Source organism: Sturnus vulgaris, chromosome 7 (genome assembly GCF_052056855.1).
Source record: "Sturnus vulgaris isolate bStuVul1 chromosome 7, bStuVul1.hap1, whole genome shotgun sequence".
Lineage (NCBI taxonomy): Eukaryota > Metazoa > Chordata > Aves > Passeriformes > Sturnidae > Sturnus > Sturnus vulgaris.
In genome coordinates this window covers 10,452,254-10,478,179 of record NC_142249.1, presented here as the reverse complement: position 1 = coordinate 10,478,179, position 25,926 = coordinate 10,452,254, and positions in this window count along the sequence as shown.

Genomic DNA, 25,926 nt, shown 5'->3' with positions numbered 1-25,926 from the left:
GAGTGTCCTCTCTGCACAGGCTGTTCTCACAGTGCAAGCCAGCCGCTGTGCCAAATCCCACCCCGGCAAAGGTGCTCCATGCTCCTGCCGTCTTCTCCAACATCACTTGACCCCCACCTTTTGGTGTCTGCACACAAAGGCTGCAGTTGCAGCAGTCTTCAACGACCTCTCCATTATACAAGAGTATTGGAGAAAGAAATATTGCATTCTCCTGTTTCTGAATGTGTTTGTAATGGTTATCGGCGCATGCTTCAATATGCTCATTGTAGTGGAACATAAGAAACCACACATAGGAAATCTCTCTGCCAATTATTTATGCTTATCCTTCCCACAGTGATGAAATCTGCAGACCTTCAGTTATTGGGCTAGATCCAATTTAGGCAAATCATAACCAGCAGACTGCTATCATCAGAGATGGACACAGTGACCTCTTCATGTTGTTGCTCCGTGTGGGGGGGGGGGGTGGAGCATCAGATTCATTCTGGTGAATATAAATTCCTTCTCCTGTGGTCCAATGTCCAGCCCAGTGAAGAAACAGACATAAAATCTATTTGTGCATTTTATGTAGGGATGCAGAATTTATGGCTTAGGAGGAACAGAGATTTTTGGGGGGTAAAGTGGCTTTTAAATTTATGTATAATTCCTCAAGATTTTCAAAATTCAGGAAAACCTACCACTTAGTTCCAAAACTGGATGTTTAAATATAGGAATAAAAATTAATTGCATCTTCATTTAGAAAGGAAATTCACAAATAAACACATTTTCCTGTGTAACTTTGTCCATATTTGAGACTCCAAGTCATTAGATTAGTTAGAGCCAAATTGCTGTGGCTTGAAAATGTACAAGTACAGGTATTAGAAGAAAAGTAGGGTGATGACCTAGGAGGCTGGGTAATACTATACCACACTCTGAGACCTTTAAAGAAATAAAAATTTAAGTGCAGAACCCTACATAAATAACAGTTGCTGCTGGCAAAGACAGAACACAAGAAGTGAAATGACAATACCATCCTGAAGAACTCACAGCATGGATTCATATAACTGAGAATTCCAATGTAAGTGAACAATATTAGCTTGGAAAAAATACTGCAGTGTCCATTCTGCACAGATCTGAGACACAGAAAAAATTCAAATTCCCCAAATGTTTAAATTATTTTTTTCTCCTATACGATCCTTCTGTTTTTCTTTATTGGAGAATGCATCCCCTACAGTGACTGTATAATTACAAGGTGAACTTTTGGAAATTTGTGTTCATTCAAAAAAAAAAAAAAAGATAAATACAATGCAGTTACCACATTGCAGACAGCCCATTACATCAAAAGGGAAAGTCTGAAGCAAGAAGCAGAATTCCCTAAAGAGTTATTGGAAAACACACAAGCCAGCCATATACCCATTTGGGATGTGAAAGGGTTTGCAGTTCTTTCCACTGCCAGAAGGGAGTATCTGACAGAATGAACGAGGTGTTCCCTAGCAAAGACAACCACAGTTAATCACTAAAATATTTTCCTGACTATGAAATAATAATGTGGTTTTAAAATATCCAACTGATAATGGTAATAACAGCTTTTGATTTGGAATATGCATGTTTTTCATGGGAACAAGCAGAAGAATTCTGCATAGATCTTTAATTTTACAGCATATATATGTATGTATATATAAGCTTCACAGAAATGCATCAACATTACTTGAAATTCTTTGGAGAAATGATCCATATTTAAGATCCTGTAGGCTCACAAGAAGATGTTAAAAGATATCTTGACCAGGCAAAAATATTTCTACATCATGGTTTGAGCAAACAGTACGTGCTGTCTTCAGACACAGAAGGCATAAGCTGCTAATAGCAATTTAGCCTTTTACACACTCAATTCCATCCCAGTTGTGTCTTGGTATTCCTCTTATTGGCATCCTTGCCATTTGCCTGCTGTTCCCTTTCTTTTCTGACCCCAACATCTGACCTGGCCCTAATGATTTTAGAGAGAACTTTGCCACTGAATTTAGCTTTTCCTCTTTAGAATTTTACCAACACCTTTTAGTAGTTCTGTTTCTAATAACTTTTATGCCCATCTTACATTTCCCATTCCCAGGATCATAATTCTGGTGGAACCAAGGAATCTTCCCCCTTTCTCTTTCCCTGTGTCCTGTACATATTCGATCTTCACTCTGTCAATCTAAACCCGTTTGCAGCCACCTTTCTCTCTGATTATGGATAATTTTTCTCTGTCTCACTGAAAGGCTTTGCAGAATGTCCAAGATGCAACTATTAACTTGTTTTTCTGTCTCAACATTGCTGACTTTTGTCTTTGTCTAAATCCATCTTTCTAATGCGTTTTAGATTCAGAGCTAAGCTCCTTCTGGTTATTTACAGAATGCCACTTTTTCATCACAGCATTTATGGAATCCTTACATTAATCTAGCAGTTTACAATTCCAGGTTCTTTACATTTCACATTAACCATCTTATTTCACTTTTTTTTCCACAAATCTTTATTGTTTTTGCTTAATCTGTTCTTTATTTTGGCAGCTCTTCTAGAAAAACTCATTGAAAGGTACTGTGAGATTTTGTTTGGTTTTGAGTGTGTCTCTGCAGTTCAGCATTTGGATACATTCATAGGAATTATTACAGCGTTGCTTATGAGCTTCATTCTCTTAAACATAACCCCCTTTACTGAGGTAACATCCTGTTCTTTTACTAATTCTTAATTATACACCCTATAGTCTATTTCTGACTGCTGAAAATTACCTGTCTGATAAATACTGGAAGTATACAGGAAAAAAAGATAACATGCAAGTCTTCTTGATTATTTCCCCCATGTTAATTCTCACATTCAATCCCCCGGGGAATACTGGGGTTTCTTTCTATTTATATTGTCATCTGCTGGGAACAAGGGACAGTTATATTTGCTATTTAGAAAAGTCAATAAGTTTATGAAACTGCAGTATTAAATCTTCTATCCATTTCGCCCATTATGGTTTCAGCTCTCCAGGAAGCCCACAGGAAAGCTGGTGTATTTTCCTAGTAAGACTTTGAAGTCTTGTACTGGGCTTTTATTTTAGGGCTGCAGAACATCATTTCATGTTCCTACAAACAAATTCTAAAATGTATTCCCTCTTGGCAGCTGTTCCTTCTGAAAAGTTATTGCTAGAATGGGTGACTTAAATTTAGATGCTTTAAAAAATAACAATTGAAAAACTAAAGGTGAAGTTGCTCTTTCCTCAATGCTTGACTAATTTGTAGCTGATTTATTTCTTGACCAAAACCATAGTTTGCTTGATGTAAAAGACAACACTTTTACAGAAAATTAAATTGAATATTTCCAACAAAATTGGAACTAGGCAAATGACCCTTGGCATTCTTAGGAAACACAGGAAGAAGAGGAACCACATACTCAGTACTTCCAGCATGGAGCTGAATAACAAGCCAAGCTACAACTTATTAAACCATTTCAAGCAACAATTTGGTGCAAATCATCACTGATGGAATATATAAAAGTCTCTGCATCCTGCACTCATAAGAAAAAGACTGTACCACTAAGTCATTGACAAAAGAGATATAGAGAACCTGCTCCCCTAAATGAACAAATATAAGAAAAATACCTAAGTTGTGTAACAGCTTGATTTACACAACAGCCTCGATATTATCTGGCCTCGTGCTGGAACAATTCCATATCAAAAACCTGCTTAAACTGTGTTTGTGTCATCCCCACTTCCCAGCATCCTGGGGGTGTTGGCTAAGGGAATATCACAGAACAACCATATTAACTTCAGTAAGCACTGTCAGCAGCCAGCTCCAACACAAAAGCCCAATAATTGCATCAACAGAACTCTGTATCTGACTGAGACCACCTGGCAGCAGCATCACTTGGCAGCACACAGCTTCTGGCCAAAGCCAGGCTCTGACAGCCACTTCCAGTAAGGGCAGAAGGGCTCAGGTCTGCATTTGCTAATGCTGCCACCCCTGTGCCTGCCATAGCAAGCCTTGGAGATGTGTTTTAAATCTGTCAACTACTCCGGTCCCATTTCTCTCTGCAGAGCTTGCAAAAAAGGCTCAGGATGTGCAAAATGCTATTTGAGTGGGTACCTAAGCCCATGCTGGGTTGCATCTCAGTAAGGAGACCTGAAATATTCTGCAAACAACAGTGTCAGTGTTGATTTCAAGATATGTCTATACCGAATCTGCTTTCTTCTATTTGGCTTGTTTTGCCTCTATCTTTGTCTGACTTCTGATGTATGACCAACATTTAGAATCAGTGGGCAGCAAATTTTGGACCTATTGTCCTTTCAATAATACTATCAAAATCATCTTTTCTCCCCCAAAGATATATGCCAAATCTTTTATACAGTTCATAATACTCAGTTGTGCATTAACTTGATTGTACTGCAAAGCAACAGGGAATAAAAGATAAAATGAAATATTAAGAGCCAAGGTTTCACAAATGTCTAGAGAGTGACACAAGCTGTTTGTAATTGGCAGAGTTATTTGAAATAGCCTCATTTTGCCCTGGTCATTAAGACTGGTTAATGTGGGCATTGGATGACTACAGCATAATAGTGTCAAACACGTCAAGGACTATAAAGAATTTCTCAGGGTCTTCTAAAATAAATTTTCTCATGATCTTTGAAAAGAACATCTGGACTCATGCAGAGATGTTCAGGAAAGACTCAATTAGCTATGTGAAGTTAATGAGCACAAATTAAAGCATATTCAAAATCCAAATAGGATCATCTGCAAAGGGATTTAAGATGCTACAGCTCATGACCACTAATCCTTCACCAATCACTGAGTCATCCATAGCTGTCCTAAATATTTCCACACAAAGCTAGCCACACTAAGAAAAACTCTGTATTCCTCCTCTGGATTCTACTATTTTCCACGGAAGAAGAGCTAAATTCTCATGAATTGAGCTATTCAAACCACAGATTTTCACTTTTCACACTGGAAAGAATTACTCTTCCGTCCATTGTACATGAAAGATGACTCACCAAGTCTGCCTAACACTATCCAAAAGTGACAAGACCATGTTTATTGTTGCACTAATACAGCTGGTCCTGATCCACATCAGAACCATTTCACATATTCTCCAGCAAAGCTAAGCTCCAAAGCAGGGGATAGAACAGCATTTACTTATATGAAACAACTATTTAACAAAGAAAAATACACATCCAAACCCACTCAAACACCAAGCTTTTTGGCCTGCATTTTATAGCTTTAAGAATATTTTTTTTCATGTGTTTCTCAGCACAACAATTCCAAGAAGCAAGGATCAACAGGCTCCACTGAAATATCTTTCAATTATTTATTTTTGAAAAAAATTCTTTTGTGTTACAGGTATAAGCATGTTCCAGAAAATATGGACTAAATGCCAGTCCTAATTAATAAAACACCTCTCTTTTGTGTTCAGAAAAAAATAAAAATAGTGGCTTCAAGAAGTCACTATCTACAAAAAGAAATTAAAGAGAACTTTGACTGAGTTGTCAGTTTGCTTATGTATTTTTCTATTGTATTCTCAGTTAGCCAATGTACTTTTTATTCCTGCATTTAATACATCCCTTGCTTGTACTATTTTTATCAAAGCTTGTTTCAAAACCAACGCTTTATATAACAATGTAAAAGTTTGAGAAAAGAAGGACAATAAAGCCACTGAGGTCTACGTTTCTAAATTGCACAAGATTTTGGAAATGGCTGCTTATGCCTCCTTACAGGAGAAATGCACATCCTGTGAACAACAGTTTGGTTAAGCAGATATAGAAAAATTTAAACAGGCAGCATTAGTTCTGCATATAGAATGATATGTGGAGTACTAACAGACTGAATATTGACATGAAAAATGACAAAGGTAATAAAACCCCCACCTTTTTTTTCCAGACCTGCTGCATGATTTTTCCCAGCATGATGGCCATGCCATAAAATATGGCTTTTTTTTTTTTTTTAAACAGCATGACTAAAGGATTTCAGAGTTTTGTACCAGACATAAACCAAAAATAAATTTCCAAACCTAGACTATTACTCTTGCATATTGAAATGGAAAAGCAATTGCTCCAACAGACACCTACAGTCTTACCAGACTGACCTCAGCAGTATGTGAGATTCAGGAGTCATTTGAGAGAATATTTTAAAAGACTTACTGGAAAATGTGATAGAATGAAACAAAGACCTGCCAACGATATATGGCACAGATGAAATGGGTACCTTTGATAAGACAGATGGTACTCAAAAGCAAAGGAATTTACATAAATGTACTCCTTCTAGATTCTACTTCAGTATTTAATATTGTGTCACTGCCTGTTGTCCTGGATTTCAGATATAAACAAGATCTAAGAAGGGAAGTTTGGCTAAATGAGGAATAATAATTATGATCTAATTAGTTAAAATCATAAAACGATTAAAACCTGGATGCAATAGGAATCACAGAAGATGAACTCTCAATACCAGTTGATAGTGTTGGAAATTGCCCCTAATATTGAGCTACTAGAGTGTGGATTGTTCTTGTTTAAGAAAGGTAAGAACAGATTGGAAGATTTTTAGAATTACAGAAAAACACTATCTTACACTGTGAAACAAAACTTTACCTGTTCAACCTGATAAAATAAAGACTAGAACAGGTGTGATTGCCCTCTAGATGTTTATCAAATGAAAAAAAGAATAAAACTACAGCTGTTTAAAGCAGTGTTATAACAAGAGCAATACTTAAGCATACTTAAGAGTATGAATTAATGAAGATTTATAATCATTGAGGGGGTAGAGTGGTGGAGGTGTGATCCGTTTAGGAATTATTTAATCCACTTTATTCATAGCAGTTGAATGAAAACATCAAGACTGCAATCAATGACTGAGACCTTCTCCAGTCCTGCTCTACATATAAATAGCTACATGCAGGAGTGCACCATTTTAAAACAAAGACATCAATTTTCAAACTGGGAAGATGTCCCAGGTACAGGAAAAAGGAAGATACAAACCTGAAAACTTAAATTCATGACCAGGAAAGATCCTTCCATTCTTATTACAGGGTCGGCAGATGCTCAAGGCTTGTGACTCTCATGTTCCAGATTACTTTGCTAAAACATATTGGCTACCTCTACAAGATAAATTTCCAAATAAAAAGGCAAAAAAAAATATCAGAGCTCCTGATGATGGTCAGGATTAAGCCCTGAAAAAATTCTAGTGCTTACAAATTTTCACACAATGAATATCTTCTAGATTTGGATTGGAGAAATGTCAAAATTGCATTGTTTTTTGTTTACAGTTATAAGAAGGTGAGCTTCTTAATTTCTATATATGTTCATTCTTACTAGTTTCAGCTGAAAAAAAATTGTACTTCTATGACTAGTTGAATAACAGAAAGATATTGCTGATTCACAATATGACCAATAATTAACTTAGGGCAAGCTACATTAAAAAGGTACACTTGGGGGTCTGAAGAGATTTTTAGGTCATTATGCTGACTATTGTTTGCTAGATTCTGTATTATTATACATTATCCTTGTTATGATGAAGTCAATAAACTCCTCTGTACTTTCACTAACCAAAGAGCTAATCATCACATTATAATAAAAGAAAATTAATAAATATAATTATAGAACATCTAGCTGCTTTTTCAGAGTAAACAATTTGTATTTAGTCTGTTCCTGACTCAAAAATCTCTTCCCACTTTCTTTCTCATGGTGTTATACTGTCTATCCTCTTTATTTTTAGTCTTTTATTATTTTCATCTATGTTTACATGGAAAATCTGAAGATTTTTGTGCCTTGGATGATGAGTGAAAACCAAACACAAATTTCGTTATGAGGCAGAATCCCACGGTGCCATAAATGAAATCAAAATGGCTAAACATATCCATTAACAAAACAGCAATTCCCCAAGCACTTAGTGTTCACTTAGTTCTTCTCCCTTCTGAAATCACTGGAGGACAATGACTTCCTCAAAACCACAACCAGCCCATAGCAAGGGCTTCTATTGCTTCTATTATAAAACTTTTCACTGAAAGGCAGCACACAGGTGTCTCATCTTTCTGTGTTTATCCTGTGGCATTAGCACATTGTTTTCTCTTTGTTTGCACCCTCTTTTACTCTTTAAAGCTAAATTTTTTAACAGCGACTATAATTCTAAACTTCAAAATGAATTTTCATAACTAGAACTTCAGTGGCTAACATTATATTAGCCCTGTTACTGGTTCTTAAACATTTCAGAGAATCTCAGATTCTGTCTTAAGGAAAAGAAAAAAAGCAGTTGGTGTTCTGGTTCCACGACTTTTTCCAGTAACACTGGCATCAACTGCAGAGTTTTAGGCCAGCATGAATTGCAGGTATCTCACTTCACTGTCTGTCCTACAAACATGCATAAGACGTTTCTAACAAATACTGTGATGCTACACTACTTTATAAAGGAATAAATTAATGACAATTTCTGCATTGGATTGAATCATCAAATACTCAGACTTTTTAGGAATTACTTACATTAATAATCAGTCAGAGTCTAAGAAAAGGGTAATGATGATGTAGGTATCTCCCTACAGAGGCCTCTGCCTTGTTTGAACTAAATCTGAGAACATCACAGCCAGAGGAGTTTTGTGTAACAATTAAAAAAGTGACAGCCAAGGAGTGACAGTGCTAGCCCACCATAACAAAGATTTTCAGCATACTTTTCTTAAGGTTAATTCACTCAGTTCATGCCTTAAAAACTCTCCTGATTTGGGAACTTCATGTAAATTTCATGCAAATTTCATGCAAGAGTCTCAAAACCTTATTGGTGTGTGAAAACACTAACTAGGAGTGGAAGATGAGCATTTGTCATGACTCAGTTGAAGGAGCAAAACTGACAGCCAGAAATTGATACCCTGATTTATAGTGACAGTCTTGCAGAGAATACAAGAAGGAACTTTAGACTCTTTGCTTCCATCAACACCAATAGCTTTGTTTCCTTAGAATCATAGTACCCCAAAGTCTAAGTTTTGGCACAAAAAGTGCACCAAAGATTTTTACTAAAGTGTAAAAGATACCAGAGGAACCAGCTACAGAGGTTTTATGACAGCTGGAGTCTAGACTACGGTTTATTCCAAAATTAGGGTTACAAGACTTGAAACAAACCAGATGTTTGATGTGGTGGAATGCAGTAAACTCAAAGCGATTGCACCATTCCTTATTTATTGGATCTCTCTAAACTAATAATATGCAATTAGTTAATTCTACAAACAATCATTAAGAAAGTACTTCATGTGAGGACAGCATTCATATATCATTCATGTATTATTAAGCCATTAATGGAAAAGACAGCATGACTACTCTTGTGCAGCTGTTGGTGGATGCCACATCAACAAATACGTGACTGAAGGTCCAGAGCATTAGAATATGTTTGCCTCGGAACAGGGAGAGGAGTGAGGCTGGAGAACTTCTCATCACCATTAGGTAAAAGACAGCTGTACACTGCTGGGATGCTGGAGCAGCTGTGTGTGAGCTCAAGCATCATTTTCTGAGAGAAAAGCTATGGCTACTGATCCACAGCCTTATATTCATACAACACCTTATCTAGAAGAGTAGGTCCCTTAATTATTTAGGCTATTGTCCATATTCCACAATCTTCTGGGCCTTCCTGTAGGTCTACCAATAAGCATTTCTTGGACATTGCCAATAGGGTAGAGAAGGATGCTATTATGCAATTGAGAACAAGTGGTAGACTGGAGTATTAACAGGGATAAACTGAAGCCTAAACAGGATTTTTAAACAGAGTTTATGCATATTGTATTTTTGGAAGTACTACTCATGTGATCATGGATATCTATTAATCAAGGTGCTGGGTCCTCACTGACACAAGAATTAGCTGTTTCTTCAGAAGCAAGTTGCCTTGTGTGGTTAACATGTGAAATTAAAAATCTGGCGCTAAAATGAAACCACAAAATGCTAATACTTCTTAAACCAAGACTTCTTCTCAAGGCCTATTTACCATTTTCACCATAAAAAGGCATTCTCCATTATCTGCAAGGAACAAAGAATATCTAGCCAATAACCATGTCAAAGACAAAGAAAATCCTTCCTACAAAAAGATCCAAAGTATCCCTGTGTACCAGAGTGGAATCCTTACACTACAGACAGAGGATTACTTGTGGACATTTTTAGAAAACTTATTGTTCAACTTCATCACTGCAGGCCATTGAAAATTAAATGTAATTTACAATAAGTATTTAAAAAAAAAATCTATGTCAAGTATTCCATTGGCTTCCAGAGCAGTAGTATTAACAGCTGTCATGAAATAAACAGAAAATGTCTTCTAATCTCTATTTTAAGCAGGCTGAGTTTAAAAATTCCAGTATTTTCCAAGAGCATCACACCTTATGCACCTGTGTTCTTTAGATATTCTGTATCAATCTGTATTTTTACAGCATCACTTCTCTTTATATAAAACATACTGAGCAGTGGATGTTACCTCCCTGGATACAATCATTGTGCCTCATATCTACCACCAGCATTGCTGTCAGCTTCTATGCTTGCACAAATTCGTGACTCCCATTCTTTGCATTAGAATTTTCTCAGCAGGTAAAACATACATATTCTATGCTGTGAGTCACTGTAGTGGAAGAATTAGTATTTTCACAGGTAGCTCTCCTAGGTAATTTCAGAGAAATGCACACATAAGGGGAGCTCACATCACATCACATGTTCTAGCATGATAATACCTGGTCATGTATTCCTTATTACTCACATGCTGACATTCATAAATGCTGAATGAGATGGATTAATGCTGTTTATGCTCTCATAGTGTGTGCCTAGAATGAAGCCATCAAGATAAATTAGTTCCTTTTGTGATTTTCTAGGTTAACTTGATGTTGTAATACCTTGAATTCCTAGTATTTCATATTTTTAAATCCTATAGACTACCTGCTTCTCATAAATGGTATCTTCACGGAAGTGGAGAGATATATTTCACATATCTGAACTACCAGAAAATTTCAAAATGTAATCTTTTTCACAGCTTAAATTTAGTCTTGCTTGAGAAAAAAAAAAAAAAGTTAACTGGGAGGGTTCTTTTTCCCAGCGTCAATACACTGTGAAACTAGGTACTGTTAAAAAAAGAGTGGTTTTCCTCCATGATTTTTGAGGCTAATTTTGCTATTATTTTGTCATCTGTGAAGTGTTAAAGCCAGACAGCAAAACTCACAAGAACTGTGCTTAAGAAAGCTTGAGTCAGTTTTGTAAACACAGTCTTTGAACTAAGGAATTATTTATAACGTGCTAATATCAATTAACAGTATTAAAATCCTTGGACGAGAAAAGCTGAGTTTTTAAGTGAGGTGGCTGATGTGTTTCCCTCCCCATCTGACCTGAGGAAGGGGGAAGGGCATCTCAGTGATGGGGCAGTGCAAATCAGAGCTGAAGGTGGCACAGAGCTGGCATTAAATATGCTGGGAGATTGGCACCTCCAGCATAATGACCCAGACTGTCTGACTACTTATATTTTGGAGTTACTGAAGAGACAGTTTCCAAATGCATCAGATCTTTATCAGGACATCTTAATTTTTTATTTTTGTGGACCTAGCTCAGATGGATTTGTTCTGGATAAATAGCAGTTGATGTCCCAAAGAACCTTTCCAAGAAATATTTGTAGCAGAACTTAGTACTATTCACCATGAAAAGGGTGACTCTTCTACAAAAAAAAAGAAAAAGGGAGAAGAAATAAAAAGTGACCTTGTGGAAGATCTTTAATTCTCTGAGGTAAAAATAACCATATCAATATTCAGAATGGGAAAACAATATTTACACATGGGTGGTAGCCTTCTGAACAGACTTATAGTTTCTCTGGCAGTTTTGAAGGCCATCTTGTGGCCATGGCATTTTGTTGTTGGGCCTTAAAACTGTTTTAACAGAGGGACAAATTCTTTCTCAGTTCTATCAGTTAATAGTAATGCCATGGAAGACATCAGCATGACCACATTAAAGTGAAGTAAAGAATCAAACTTTATTCTCCCACTCAAGATGCAGAGTCATCCTGTTCATATTAAAATTTAAAAAGTAGATTTGTTTTTTAGTAGGGATTTGATTATTCATAAGTGGAAGGTTTCAAAGCAGGAGGGATTCACCAGGAGGGATTCCCCCAGCTGCTGGCTCCTTTGCAAAGCTAGGTGCCAATTCCAGCTGTTGAGCACCCATTAAAGCAGCCCAGCACTGCTGGTTAATGGGGCATCAAGGTGTCCAGTGAGGCAGTTTTCAGTAAATATGGGGAAATACCTGAAGCAGCCTTGTCCTTTGAATTGCCTCAAGGAAGGGCTTGAAGGACTTTGTTCAAATCCTCAGTGTATCTTTTCCTGGGTTGCACACACAGCCCCAACAGAAGCCAGTGGGAATTTGCTAAGGGAGGTGGTGATGGTGAGGGGAGGGCCAGGCACTACAAAAAACTGAGGAGATAAGGACACAGTACTGAAAGGAGTGACATGATATTGAGAAATGTGCACCAGGACACTCCTAAAACAACACTGGAGTGCAACCATCCTTATCCAGACTTCATGCAAAAGATTTTGAAGGATTTTAGACATACACTGAACTAAACCTTCATCACAGAACCATCAAGATTTTTTTTTTTACTGCAGGCACACAAGTGCACGTTTTTAATCTAAGTACAATAATGGTTTTTTTACATACTGTGACAGACCTATTGTTCTCTTTCTAGATTCTTACTTATAACTAACATAAAAATATCAATCTGACTACTTACATATTTTGAACATTTTTTTACATATTAAATGAAACAATACATTGTTGAAGGTCCACATTGAATCACCTGTAATGCCTCATTTTGTTTTATAAAAGCTGATATTGACAAAAGAGAAATTTCAGCTTTTTCAATGTAGCTTATTTACTTTTTGGAAATAACAGGTGTTGTAACTTGTTGCTGATTATGAGCCTCCTAGTCAAGAACAATTTTTCTGGTGACTAAAGAAAATGATACTATGAATCTTAAAAACCCTAAAAATGTCTACAAAGGACAATTTATTACTATATACTCTCAGTCTTTAGTGTTACAGAATTTAGTACAGCAGAACAGTGACTAAGGGGTCCCTGGTATTAAAATAGGACTAATATTGATATACTATTGGCTAACTCTTTCAAAGTCAAGTTTGAAACAAAAATAACTTTAGAAAGCAGTACATTTTTATCATTTTAACAATTCTAACATAGAAATAATATACTTTTAGTTCTGGGATTGCTGAAAAAAAAGTTTAATACTTAAGTCTGTCTTCCTCAGAGCTTAGTAAAGCGTTTATTAACAGGGAGCCTTATTTTGCAGTGACAACACGTGGGCACAAAAAAGACACTTGCTACAAGCCCAAACTAAGTCACTGGACAAAAGTACCTCTTCTTGGAAATCCGGGTGTCACAGAAACCTGGTAAATCTACAATGTCTGCACCCTCTTAGTGCCTCTGCCCCTCTTGCCAGAAGGATCTGACTGTGTTTTGTGTGCATCCACAGCAGCTCTGAGCCTGGCTTCTGCCACATCCTAACAGAGATTCTATTTGTGTCCTCAAAAGTGAGCCACAAACTTTGGGAAGCGGCAGCATCTTCACAGTGGAACATATGAGAGGCACCTCTGGTGAAATCACATTGTAATACATTTATTTATAAATTCACCGAGATTGATTGAAAATGGATGTTGGGTAGCAGAAAAAAAAAGGAGAAGAAAGTTAATCGTCACCTGGAAGTGATTTACAAGACTGTGCTGCACTTGGTAACAAAATCAAGATTTCCCAAACATGTAAACATCTCTCTGGGAGCTGCTGAAGTCATAGGTTCCATTTTTCCATTTTCTTTGGGCAGTCAGGAGAAAGAAAGCTGGTATTGCTGAATCACACAAAATAGAAAGTATCTTGTCTTGGCCAGTGACCTGCTGTGCAGGTAACCTAAAAACTGCTTTGAACAGGAACTCTCCAGGATGCACAATTCTCCACTACACAGGCAATTCCCCATTATTCAAGTTCTGTTTTGCAAACCACTGGATTATTCTCCCTTTGAGGTACAGTTTTTAGCACGTGTGTAATTTAAGAGGCAAGAAAGGCATTAGCAAGATGGAAGCTGCCAAAGGCACAATGTTGCTTGTTTATACCAACGAGAAATGTATTTCAGCATCAGAAGTAAAGGCAGAAGCTGCATAATTCTGAACTGTCAGCAATATTTTTAGATTTTCCTCAGACTAACCCATTCCATACACTGTGTGGAAGCAATTTTATTGCAAGTGCACCAAGAAATCATTTTCATGAATTTCAGCTGTCGTAATAGTGAAAGAGATATTTTAACAGCTGGTTTACAGCTGATCCTTAATATAGAGAAGTGTGTTAAATAGAAGAGGGCAGCTTTTGAGAAGCTGAAGGTGGTGTGATCATGACCACTGGAGCATTGGTGTCTCTGACTTCTCTCTAAACCCGAGTGTGAGAAACAATGCCTTTGTTATTTCCAATTTTGCTTGAAGTTACAATTTGTTTTCACTTTTTTTTTTCATGATTTTTAGTTGAAAGCTGTAAGAAAGTAGCTGTACTCTGGGTAAGATTGTTGAAACTCATTTAAAAAAAAGTTTATAAGTGTGTGCAAATGCCTTTGGGGAATACTCATGAGGAAACAGTTCTGCAACACTTAATAAAGAAAAGCTGCAATTGCATTGGAATTGATTGCTACAATTTTCAAACCAGGATACAAAGGACCATGGTTTGCAGCAACGCAGTTCTAGCAATCAGGGGGAAGCATTAATTTGTGAGACTATGTGAAAATAGTCCCTCTCCTTTCTCTAAAAGCAACAATAGAAAGCCTACCCTGCCTACCCAGCCTTCCATCCTTATCGAAGAACAGGAGCCTTAAGCGCCCAGGTTTACCTACCAGGTGTTAAACCTAAAAACCACCCCCAAGTTTCCACACAGCACAGACATTTTTGCCGTCTTGCTGTACTGAGCGCGGCTGGGAGGGAGTTAATTTTCTTCAGGACAATCTATAGGGTGCTGGGTTTGACTTTTGTGGCCCAATCAGTGTTGGCAGCACACCAGGGGTTCAGTTTTGGCTGAAGAGTTCTTGCACAGCTTTGCTGCACCAGTGAGTAGGGTGAGAGTGAGCAAGAGTTTGGGAGGGGATACAGCTGAGACTATTCAACCCAAAGAGATTTTCCATCCCATATCACATCATGCTCAGCAAAAACACCTCGGGGGAGAGGGGGAAGAGTCTTTCCAAAGTCACTGCTGCTGTCAGTGAGCTTTGATCATGCAGGGCTGTGATGGATTCTCTGGGCAGGGACATGCTGTGTTCAGTGTCCTGTTCCACTACCTATTTTCTTTTGTGACTTCAACTCCATCACATAAGCAAAGTTTTATTCACTTAAATGCAGCAGGCACATGGAAAAGAAAAGAAAAAACCTGGCAAGGCACTTGAACACACAGTCATTTCCATTTTCGGATAAGTACTTGCCATGAGGGAAACCCAGAAGAAATCATCTGTCATCATAAACAAAACACTTTTTCAATATTGATGGTGCCTTACTTTTCCTGGCTAAATGCATCCTGTCCTGCTGTGATTGATGTATCAACACCCCCAAGGAAGGCATTCTAACTGCCTTCATTCTGGATACCCTCTCCAGCCTTAAAGCATCCCCACAAGTCCTTATTGAACTTAAATCACGCCTAACTCTACTTAGATAAAATACATTGTCTCAATTGAACTGTTATCCATGATTGCTTCACAAGAAAGGACATGGAGGGAAAAAAATGAGCTGCAGTGTAGATCTGTGAGTGGATAGCACACCATGTAGGTCCACATCTGCACCTGGCTGGACACAAGAGCCAGCAGCCACAACTCAAATTTACTGTTCTTAGGCAGTAAATGCCTTGGAAGAGAGATTCCACTTCATGGCTTGCCCTTCTTCGTTAGCAGACAGGTTAATAAGATTTTCTTTGGGAAGGTTTTGGCTAAAGCCACTAATATGAGCCTGTTTTGACAATATTTTTATAGGCACTCCACCAAATAAATTATACAGCTGAGAAAATCCCAATCGGTTTCACACAAACTCTGAACTTGAGCAAAAGAGCACATGGTCTACTTAGCTACTCCAAATTACTTCCTAAATAAAGATTAAGGGCTAATGATTATGACAATAGAGGATAATCTACCCTCATAGAAAAGACTCACTGAAAAAGGAAATCTATTCAAGCCTTCTTATTAGGACCTGCAGGCCTGATTTAAGGTAGAGCTTTCAGATAAGCTGACTTTGGAAAAGGTCCTACAGAGATTTAGCATGGCCTGTTATTGGACGTGTGTCTGTTCTAAAAACTATTGATCATGGCTTCACTCAGTTTTGTGCCATTTGAGCTGAAATAACCTGAGGCAGGACAGATGCACCCCCAGGTTCTTTTCAACCTCAGATCCACGTTGTGCTCTAGCTGCACTTCTCAACAACTTTGTACTGAGTCCACTTCTAATTAAACCCCCCAAAATGTTAAAGACCCATGCTGTCTGCATTATGATGACAGTTTGGTATGGACAAACTTAGTGCTATCCAGTGTATTCCAGTATTCACTTTGCCTTACATTTCCACACTATAATTTAAAGGAAAAAAACCCCAACATGATCTGCATAACTGTCCATCAAACCACGTGAAAATATTTTCAGTTCATACCTGAAGTCTTATCACTGAAATCAAGAGATGTGTTTGTCAGGTTACCTAAACACATAGCACCTGGATCAGAATCACATCCAGTCCTTAAGGGATGATATATTTACTGCTTTTCGTGCAGTATCTTTTGTTTTCTTAACATTGAGCCACCTTGAAGAGAATTCAATGAACAAATATATGTAGTAAATATGATAGAAAAGCTGAAGACACAAACAGGACTGTGTTATTTCCAATAATATTTTGAATGACTCTGTTACCAGAGCATCTGGTATCCTAGAAAGCAAGAAATAAGAAGTGGGAGGTAATCCTTAGGAAGCTAAGTCTGTTTTCTCCTTGCTGTTTTTGGGAGTTCTTAGGCACTAAAAACATTCATTTTGTTGAGCTCAATTATTTTTACTCGGGGTGCTAAATTTTATAGCCCAAAGTAGGAGCTTCTGAATGCACTCTGAGTTTTTCAGTTATTTTAGCATTGCAAGCTATCTTTTGATAGCTTTGAGAGAAGGAATGAAGTCAGAATGGCAGGGAGCCTTTATTAAAACTATATTTTTTTCCTTTTCATGCACTTTTTCTTTTCACCTATACAAGTACTCATGTAAAATTTATGAGAACATGCATATTTTTTCCTTTAGCACAGCTGGAAGTTTTTTGACTCTTTGGATTGCTTTTTAAATCGAAATTGGAGACAATATAAAAATTTAGTTACAAAGAACTTTATGAAGGATATTAGCAAGTCAAGGAATTTTCACTGTAGGATATTGTAAACTTCTAATGCAGAAGATGTGTAGGAAAAATGTTGAATTTGCCTGTAACCCAGGCCACGGTACAATGAATTTTCAATCAGATGCATCATTACAAGTGACAACTAAACCAAGAGAACAGCAGTGAGGGCCCACAAGACACAAAAGTGCAGGTGAGGCAAACGTCTCTATTTGCCATGTAAGTGATTTAATCAGGACTGCGAGCTAATAAATAATTTTCTTACAGCATAGCTGCATTTTGCATTCTCATAAAATACTGATCCTTTTCCTGGATGGTTCTAAGACACACATAAATGCAAGAATACACAGAAAAAACCTCAATAATGTGAGAACATCACAGGAAAAGGGCAAGCACAGGTGTGAAAAGTATTGCTAGTCAGCTTTAAAACAGAAGAAAATGGATGTGCTCTACCAACTGAACCACCTAAGTGTTTGTAACATGAAGCAATTCTTCCCAAGATTTTTGAATAGGAAAAGGAACTGTAAACTGTAGGTTGATTGAAAATTCCTGGAAGAATTTAACACTAATTTTATCCTGAAGCTACATGCTACCTTTTCCTGGAACTTGTCACCTATCATTAAATCACTATAGATCATCTTGAAAAATTGAGCACATGTCAGTTGGCTTTGACTTTGTCAATACTCATTAGTTAAGCTGCTCCATCCCCAGAGAACTCCCTGTCAGAGGACGGGATAAGGAGAAAATGGAAAATGACAGGCAGTAACGTGGAAGGCACTTGGTAAGAACCTCAGCTGCTCAGCTGAGTTTGCCCAGAGCATATGGGTATTCTACAGTAACCTGGGAAGTCTTGCTAGAAGCACAAAATTCAGTGTATTTTTTTTTTTTTTTTACTTCAGTTTTGGCAGAAGATGCAGAAGTTCCCCTTTGAATTCAGTATACTGGACTATTCACAGTCGGAGGTGGGTAGAGGAATTCATTCACTCGTGTGTATTTTTGGAGCAAATTATCTTTCGAGTGGTTTCTCACTTCTGTGAATGAAAATAAAAGCAGGTGCCAGCTCAGGTCTCACCACTCAGTGCTCAGTTTTCTGCTAATTCTGGAAGGACATGTGGCTCAACTTGTTCTAGAGGTCCTTAAGTTTTGAGTGAGGGTTTAGTTGAATATTCACCCACTCTGATGGGTTGCTTATCTTGCAAGAATGCGTTCTGCTGGCATTGTTGGGGTAATTAATATCCACATTAAAAATGTGTCATTTGAAAGTTAGCAAAAATTTCCTGTAGAAAAACAGTGATCTCTCTTTATTTCCAGATCTTTTAGAATGCACTGGCTTGTGTCATTTGGCAGTGAAATCAGGCAACACAGGACAGGAGGGGAAAACAGTTCATTTTTAGCAAAACTGCTGATTTTGACAGATTTTAATTTCTCCATTCTTGGGCAGGAAATATTTAATGAAAGCAAGAAAAATGGCACTGAGGCATTTACTATCTAGAAATAATATTTTTTGTCCTACTCTATCATCATTACTTTCTTTGGATTGTTTTTTCCTCACTGATTGGATTCCGTAAAAAAAGAAAATTCCATAAGCAAGAGACGAGAGAAAAACATAACTTCTCCTTCATCTGAAACTTATTTTATTAAACTGTTCTCTCACACATTTAGTTTGCTATGATGAAACCTTTTTATTTTTGAAGGGTGGATGCAGGGCAAAAATTGGTGTTTGGGTTGATAACACAGCCTTTCACATCTAAATTCTGTGTTTTCTTAAGGACAAAGAAATGACCATCCAGATGTTAGAAGATATTCAGTTTGAGATTGTGTGGGATGAAATGCCAATCTTTTCCTACCTATTCATTCATTCATTCCCATTAACTTATTTGCATTTATTCATTGGCTCTGAATAGCAGAATCTTCTGAAGCATGAAGCTTCTAAAAATATTTGGTGTTGGTTTTCCCCTGCCCTGGAAAAATGCCATCCTCTTATCCAGCAAAGTGGACTGAGGTGTGAAAACTGTACTTTTTCCCCATACTTAAATATACTTGGATATTTTTCCTGCTGTGAAATAGCATCAGAAGAGCAAGACAATATTTCGTATCCTGAAAACCTTCAATATTAAAGAGGATATGAAATGGATTTCTGGATTTGTTTGGAGGAAGCATGACTGTGGAACATACCACAGCATCAGTTAGAAAGATTTCTGTCTTCAGGGGGTAATAAACTCACTGAAGTAGGGAAATAATCAAGTACTGGTGAAGTGGGAAATCAATGCACATAGACCTGTGTCCCCCATCAATGCCTTTAGTGAAAACATGGGACAGTTTAGCTGGAATACATAGAAAATTAACTTCTGGTGATGCAATGAAACTTCCACTCCATGCTTATCCTAAAACCCAAACATTCTTAACAAAATTATGTACAGTTCAATACCTATTAGTAAGCCAGATGAAAATTGATTTCTATGAGATTGTTAAAAGTACAATGATTGCAGGCTTCTCCTATGATGCCCCTCCTCTCTCTTATATACTGTAGAAAGCATTCACACTGCTTCCTTAAGGTGCTGTAGAATATTCTGAATATTTTGTACTATAGGTTCAGTATTGCATTTTGGTCAGAACATGGCCATGGCAACACTGCTCTTCTGACCATCCCTTAAATTTGTTCAGAAATGGTCAAAGCTTTGTCAGGGCAAGAATTTGGTTTTCGGAAAAAGTTCAATACTAAGCCAGTACTTGTTAAAAAGAAATAAGATTAAAAAAAGAAAAAAATTGGCTCTAGAAAGATGTACTAAGTTTCCTGAGCTGCTGATTCATCTTGGTGGAGCTCCACGCATGTGTTTTGAGTTCCAAAAACATCTTCCCTGTGTATACAAGCCCCGGCCAAAGGCATTACAGAATCCAAATTTCAGCTGACAGCATCCAGAAATGTTTTGCAAGCTTGAAACCCTGCACTGAAGAAACAGCACTGCAAACTTGACATAGACTGTGTGCTGTGTCCACAATGCAGAGAGCAGTCTGTGCTGTGAAAATATAAAAAAGACTTTGTCTCTCAATTTTGTGCCCCTTTGGGGCATCAAGACCACCTGCTCTAACAAGAGTTTCCTGAAGCTGCCTCTGGAAAATTCTTGCAATATACCAGTGCTATGCCATAACCCCAGGGGCAAAAGAAAGGCTTAGTATAGTGTGTTCAGACTGTCTGAAATTACCAGATGTTTTTTGGAGACTGTTCCCTGGCATACATGCTAGAGCCAACCCAAAGTTGTATTAATGTATGTGAAAGTAAAAGCAGAGCTCAGCTAGGCCCAGCTCTAGGACCTGGCAGTGACTCCTTCAAGTTTCCTCTCCAGTTTTCTCTGGAATAACCAGGTATTTGCTGCTGCCAAAAGCTCAGGCCTGGTATCTCTTTTTTCAACTGCTTTTTCAGTTCTGTAGAGTGAGGAGCAACCTCACTTGAATACATAATTGAATGAAACCTGAAGCATAGAAAACCAGAAGACCCCTACAACACTAATAATAAAGAGCACTTATAATGAAAAAGTTACATACTGAAATTTTTTCACTTAAGGACGTTGCATAGCTTCACCTTACATTACCTAATGCTACACTAAGAAAAGAAATAATTACATTTGTGTAACCATGCCTTGATGGTAAAAAGAGCAACTTTAGAAATGCCATGTATAGTAAACTACCCGAAGCACACCCAGTTATGTATTTGAGAGACAGGTTAGGTCAGTGCAGTATTTAATGCTGTGAAAATCTCAAATTAACCCCACATTTTAATGACAACATTAAGATGCAACATTTCTGCAGTGAAATAGTTTGGTTGTGATTAAAATGAACACTTCTAAATAGCATAGGCTATTATTTATAGGCCTTTTATAAAATGTCACAGTTTTCAGTGACTTTTTATTTGGTCAATAGATCTTTTGACTGTAAAAAAGGTTTGCAACTGGAAAACAAGTGTGTCTCATTCTTAGAGGCAAAAAATCACTTATTCCATTATCTAGGCTACAGGCTGGGGCCAGACCCAGAAGATGTTTGCATTTGAATGACTGTACACATAAAAAGAGTTACCAAGAAGTCTGTCTGCCCAGCTCTCTTCCACAGCTAATCCATGCATTGAGAACAGAGTTTTATAGGGGAAAACTAGGTACCAGCACTAAAAAGCAGCACAGCAAAAGAATGAAATAAGGACCTTTTATTCCATTGCTTCCTTAATCACCCCAGCACCAGGCTGTGATTTGGGCAGAGAGAGGACTAAAGAGATGGAACATAAGAAGAGAACAGAGGAGGCTGGTTTTAAGAAAATATTCTTAATAGTCATGGGGAATCAAGAGATTCCTACTAAATATTTATATTCACATCTGATTCAACTGGAATCTTAGCATTTAATTATTTGATTAATTTTTAAAATGGTCAGTCTCTCTTCACATTCTATCTTCTCATTTGTTATTTTATTCTTATTTTATTTGTGATTTTATTCTTCAGAATGGTTCATTCAAACTACACCCTGTTTCCACGACATCAAGCTACATTCATGTGGAGTACAGAACATTTTCATCTTAAAACCTGAGTGCTATATGCTAGCAGTCTGTCAGTTGAACCAAGTGCAGGGAAAGTTATGTAGGGATAACTGCATTGCAGTGGAGATATGCTCTACTTTTTCCAATTTAAAAAGGCAATTAAAAATAAGCCCCCAAGCAACCAGTTTCCCAAACCCCCAAAAGCAATGATGAAAAAGCCACGTGTATTAAAGTTGTATTTTGCCACAGTTCTGACATTTTACAAAAAGAGCCCAAAGTAGCAAAATCCATAGTCCACATAACATATGGAAAATCCTGGTGGTTTACTGTAAGAGTTCAGCAGTCTCCTGTTTGTTTCCCTGCAATCTTTTATCAATCTCTTCCCAAGATGTCATACCAGATACACAAACTATTTTCCTTGTATTCTAATGAGCTGATGTTTCAGGAAGAGGACAGTACTACAGCACCTTCTTTAGCTTATGGAACAATTCTGACTTCTGTTTTGATATAATTTAACTTTGTTTTTTTTTATATTCTGATACTCTCTGGCATACTATCCTCCTGAAATAAGGTATGCCATTCCTGTTCATTGTTATCATGCATGCATGATTAGGTCTAAATCAACCACTTCATTTCTCAGTCTAAAACAAACTAAAAACAGAAACTCAGAGTATAAAGGAAAAAAGTTACAATTCTAGTTTGCCTTCCAGTTTTATCGGTAAGCAAAACTCAAATTTTCTACTCTAAATGCCAACCTTTAAACAATTAAACTAAAGGGATAACCGTATATAAGTAATTTTTGAATCTTACCTTTCAAAGATATCAAAGCTGCAGACAACTATTTTGCCACAGATTAGCTTGAGTTTATAAATCACTTTAGGGATGTTAAAACGAAATTGGCTTTTTTTTAGTCTAGTTTTTCCAAGTGATATATGCAATCTATGAGTTAGTTTTGGCATTCTCCTTTTCATGCAACTAACTTGGCCAGAATTTTATGTAACCATAGTATTTTAAATATAATTTCTCCCAGCTCAGGAAACGACATCTTTTTGTGCAAGCTCTTGTTCTTTTTTTTTTTTTGGCTGCATTATTCTCACTATACCTAAGAATACTTCACTACTTGGATTGCCTACATATAACCTTCTGTCCCTTGGCTATTTTCCTTGTTAGGAAATACCTTGCAAAGACATCTGTGCTCATGGCACTCACTTTAGATATCTGATCCATAAGAATAAATTCACATTTTGCAACTTCTCAGTGGATTATGGTAACAGTCTTATCTTTTTCTCTTTATTGCAGTAGACAAAATTATTATTCTTTTAGTGTTGCAACCAATGGACAGAAAAAAATTAGACTCCTGAAAGATGTGAATTTAGAGTCGATTTTAATGGAAAATAAGTTAACTTTTGACTCCTCTGTATTTTCCACTGTGAGGAGACTGGAAATCCTTCTTTGTAAAGCAGAACAGAGTAATACTCATAAAATTACTATACCAGCAATATGGTTCTCAGTGTGATGTTTAACTGATGCCTGCACACCAACAGACAAAACCAACAAGAGCTTACCATGAGCTGGATGTAACCTACACCCTAAAGTGAGTTTTTCCCCTGCTGAAGAAACACAGTCAGGCAGGGTATTGCTACAGAGAGCAATTTCTTTAGCAAAAATACATGTCTGGAGTAAAACTTGGCTTCAAGTCACCTAAAAAAATATCCCAAAACACATTGTGTCCCACTCCTATGCTTTAATTTTTTTTTTTAAGTCTTGCAGGAAAAGAATGAAAATGCATAGAATAGGTTTTTAATTATTAGTGTTGTAGTGCCTGTTTCTCAAGTGACAGGGGAGTTTCACCAAAAGGTGAAATGACAGTGCATCTAGGAGCTATTATGAAATATGACAAAAGGAATTATGTAAAACAGACCTGGCATGATACAGAAGAAAAAAAAAGATGTGTATTTATATATCATTGCTTATTGCATGCAATAAAGAAGAGGGAGATTTTAATTAAAAATAGAGATTACATTACTGCTGTCAATACACAAAGAAAATTGAAGTCTTATTAATTTGGTACCTTCATAAAAGAATATTGCAGGAAAATAATTTCAGTGTCGTCTACCAAAAACAAATGTCCCAGACTCTTAGAGTATTTAATGGAAGGACAGATAATTCATGCATCTGGACCAGTTAATATATTAATCTAATGTCATCTGGCCTAGAAATTGAATTACCTCACTTCTTGGAGATCCACAGCATACTGGAGGTCAAGGACAGGCAGGGTTTTTGACCTGGCTTGCTACAAGGTTATGTAAAAGATTGACATTAGGTTTAGACTCCACTGAAAAAGTATATTTACCAACAAAGTCTCAAACAAAGGAGGAAGCCCTGAAATACAAAACTGCCCACAGCAGATCTTTAGAAACTGAAGAGGATCACCTGAACATTGCCTTAAGAGTACACTAAAATTTTCCCATCAAAATACTGTTGCTTAAAATATTGGACATCAGTTTTATGCAGCATACCCTAACAGTGTTGGGAGCCAGCCTCACACTGGTTCATAACCGTGCTGGGAAACAAATACAAGAGAGCTAAACCAACAGATACAGCAGCACCACTTGCACCCTGGCTTAATCAACTCTTTTAGTTACAGCTAACAGTCATATTTCCTGCAGGTTTATGTCACTGTTAGTGAAGGAGGTTGGACATTGGGAAGAAGTTCTTCCCAGGAGGAGTGATTAGATATTAAAATGGGCTGCCCAGGGAGGTGGTGGAGTCCCTGTCCCTAGAGGTGTTTAAGGAAAGCTTGGATATGACACTGAGTGCCATGGTCAGGTTGGCAAGGTTATGACTGGTAAGATGTTGGAGTCAATGATCTCAAAGGTATTTTCCAGCCTAGTTGGTTCTGTGATGCAATGAATTTCCTAGGAATTAATTACCAAGTAAAGATCCTCCAAACTGCAACAAGATTATCAACCTGACTGATTTGCAGAAAGCTAGCTATAGAAATGTCAGGCCAGAGGATTTGGCTGTGAAAGTCTGTAAGTTTTTGAGCTCTCCATACAATTCCAGAAGAGCATCTTTGAAAAGCATCTTCCATAGGCTTCTCTTTTTCATGTTAGGTTGGTTTTCTCTGGTACACATTATATTTTAAACCCAAACAAATTAAACTTCTGCAGTGTGTTTGGGGGGGAGCTGCTGCAGCAAAGTGGTTTGTAGCTGAGAGAGCAATAAATACCACTGTGTGGCCAAACACTGCTGTAAGGAGGACACAAACAAAGGCTTCTGTAAGTGCATGCAATCTGCAGCATGCCCAGAGTGTGAACAAGTCAGCACTGCAGCAGATCTGAGTGGGAAGCAGATTCCTCTGACAGGGACCTTGGTGGATGGACACTCCCATGAAAGGCTGGTTCTGTACAGGAGGTCTCCCTTGGAATCAGAGAGCAGAGGGCCCTGTGCAAAGAGAAAACTGCATAACAAGGAAAATGCTGACTCAGATATACCAGAACCAAATCATTTATTAGTGCTAAATTAAAAATAAATTGAATTCCTCTTTGCAAATACAGCAGACCACAGCACTCTACTCCCCCAAAGAACATATGCCTAAATGACTTCTGAAAATGACACTCAAAGATGCAAATGGGATTATTTCCAGCACACCACATGATCCCAATGGCTGATGTGAGGAAAGAGAAATCCACCAGATAAAAATTTCTAGAAACATCCCACCTGTGTCTTCTCTGATTTACAGGAAAATACTTTTCTAATCCTCACCTATTCCAGTTTATTCTCACCAGGGGTTTCCCAACTAAATAATGCATTTCTCTGAATCTGTGCTTCAAAGCATGCTGATCAGTTGCCTTAATTTTTAAGTCAGTGTGAGCAGCCCAGAAGCAGGTAAGCTCTGGAGAAATACAGAAAAGCTTAAAGAAATATTTACAAAGTCTTGAGGTATAAGTGCTAACATGAATATAGATCACAAAGACAGTATTCCCACAAAAACACAGTTCAAAGCTCTCCCAGTTTAGGCTCACAGATTAACAGCAGGGTGTGAACCACTTAATGTTTC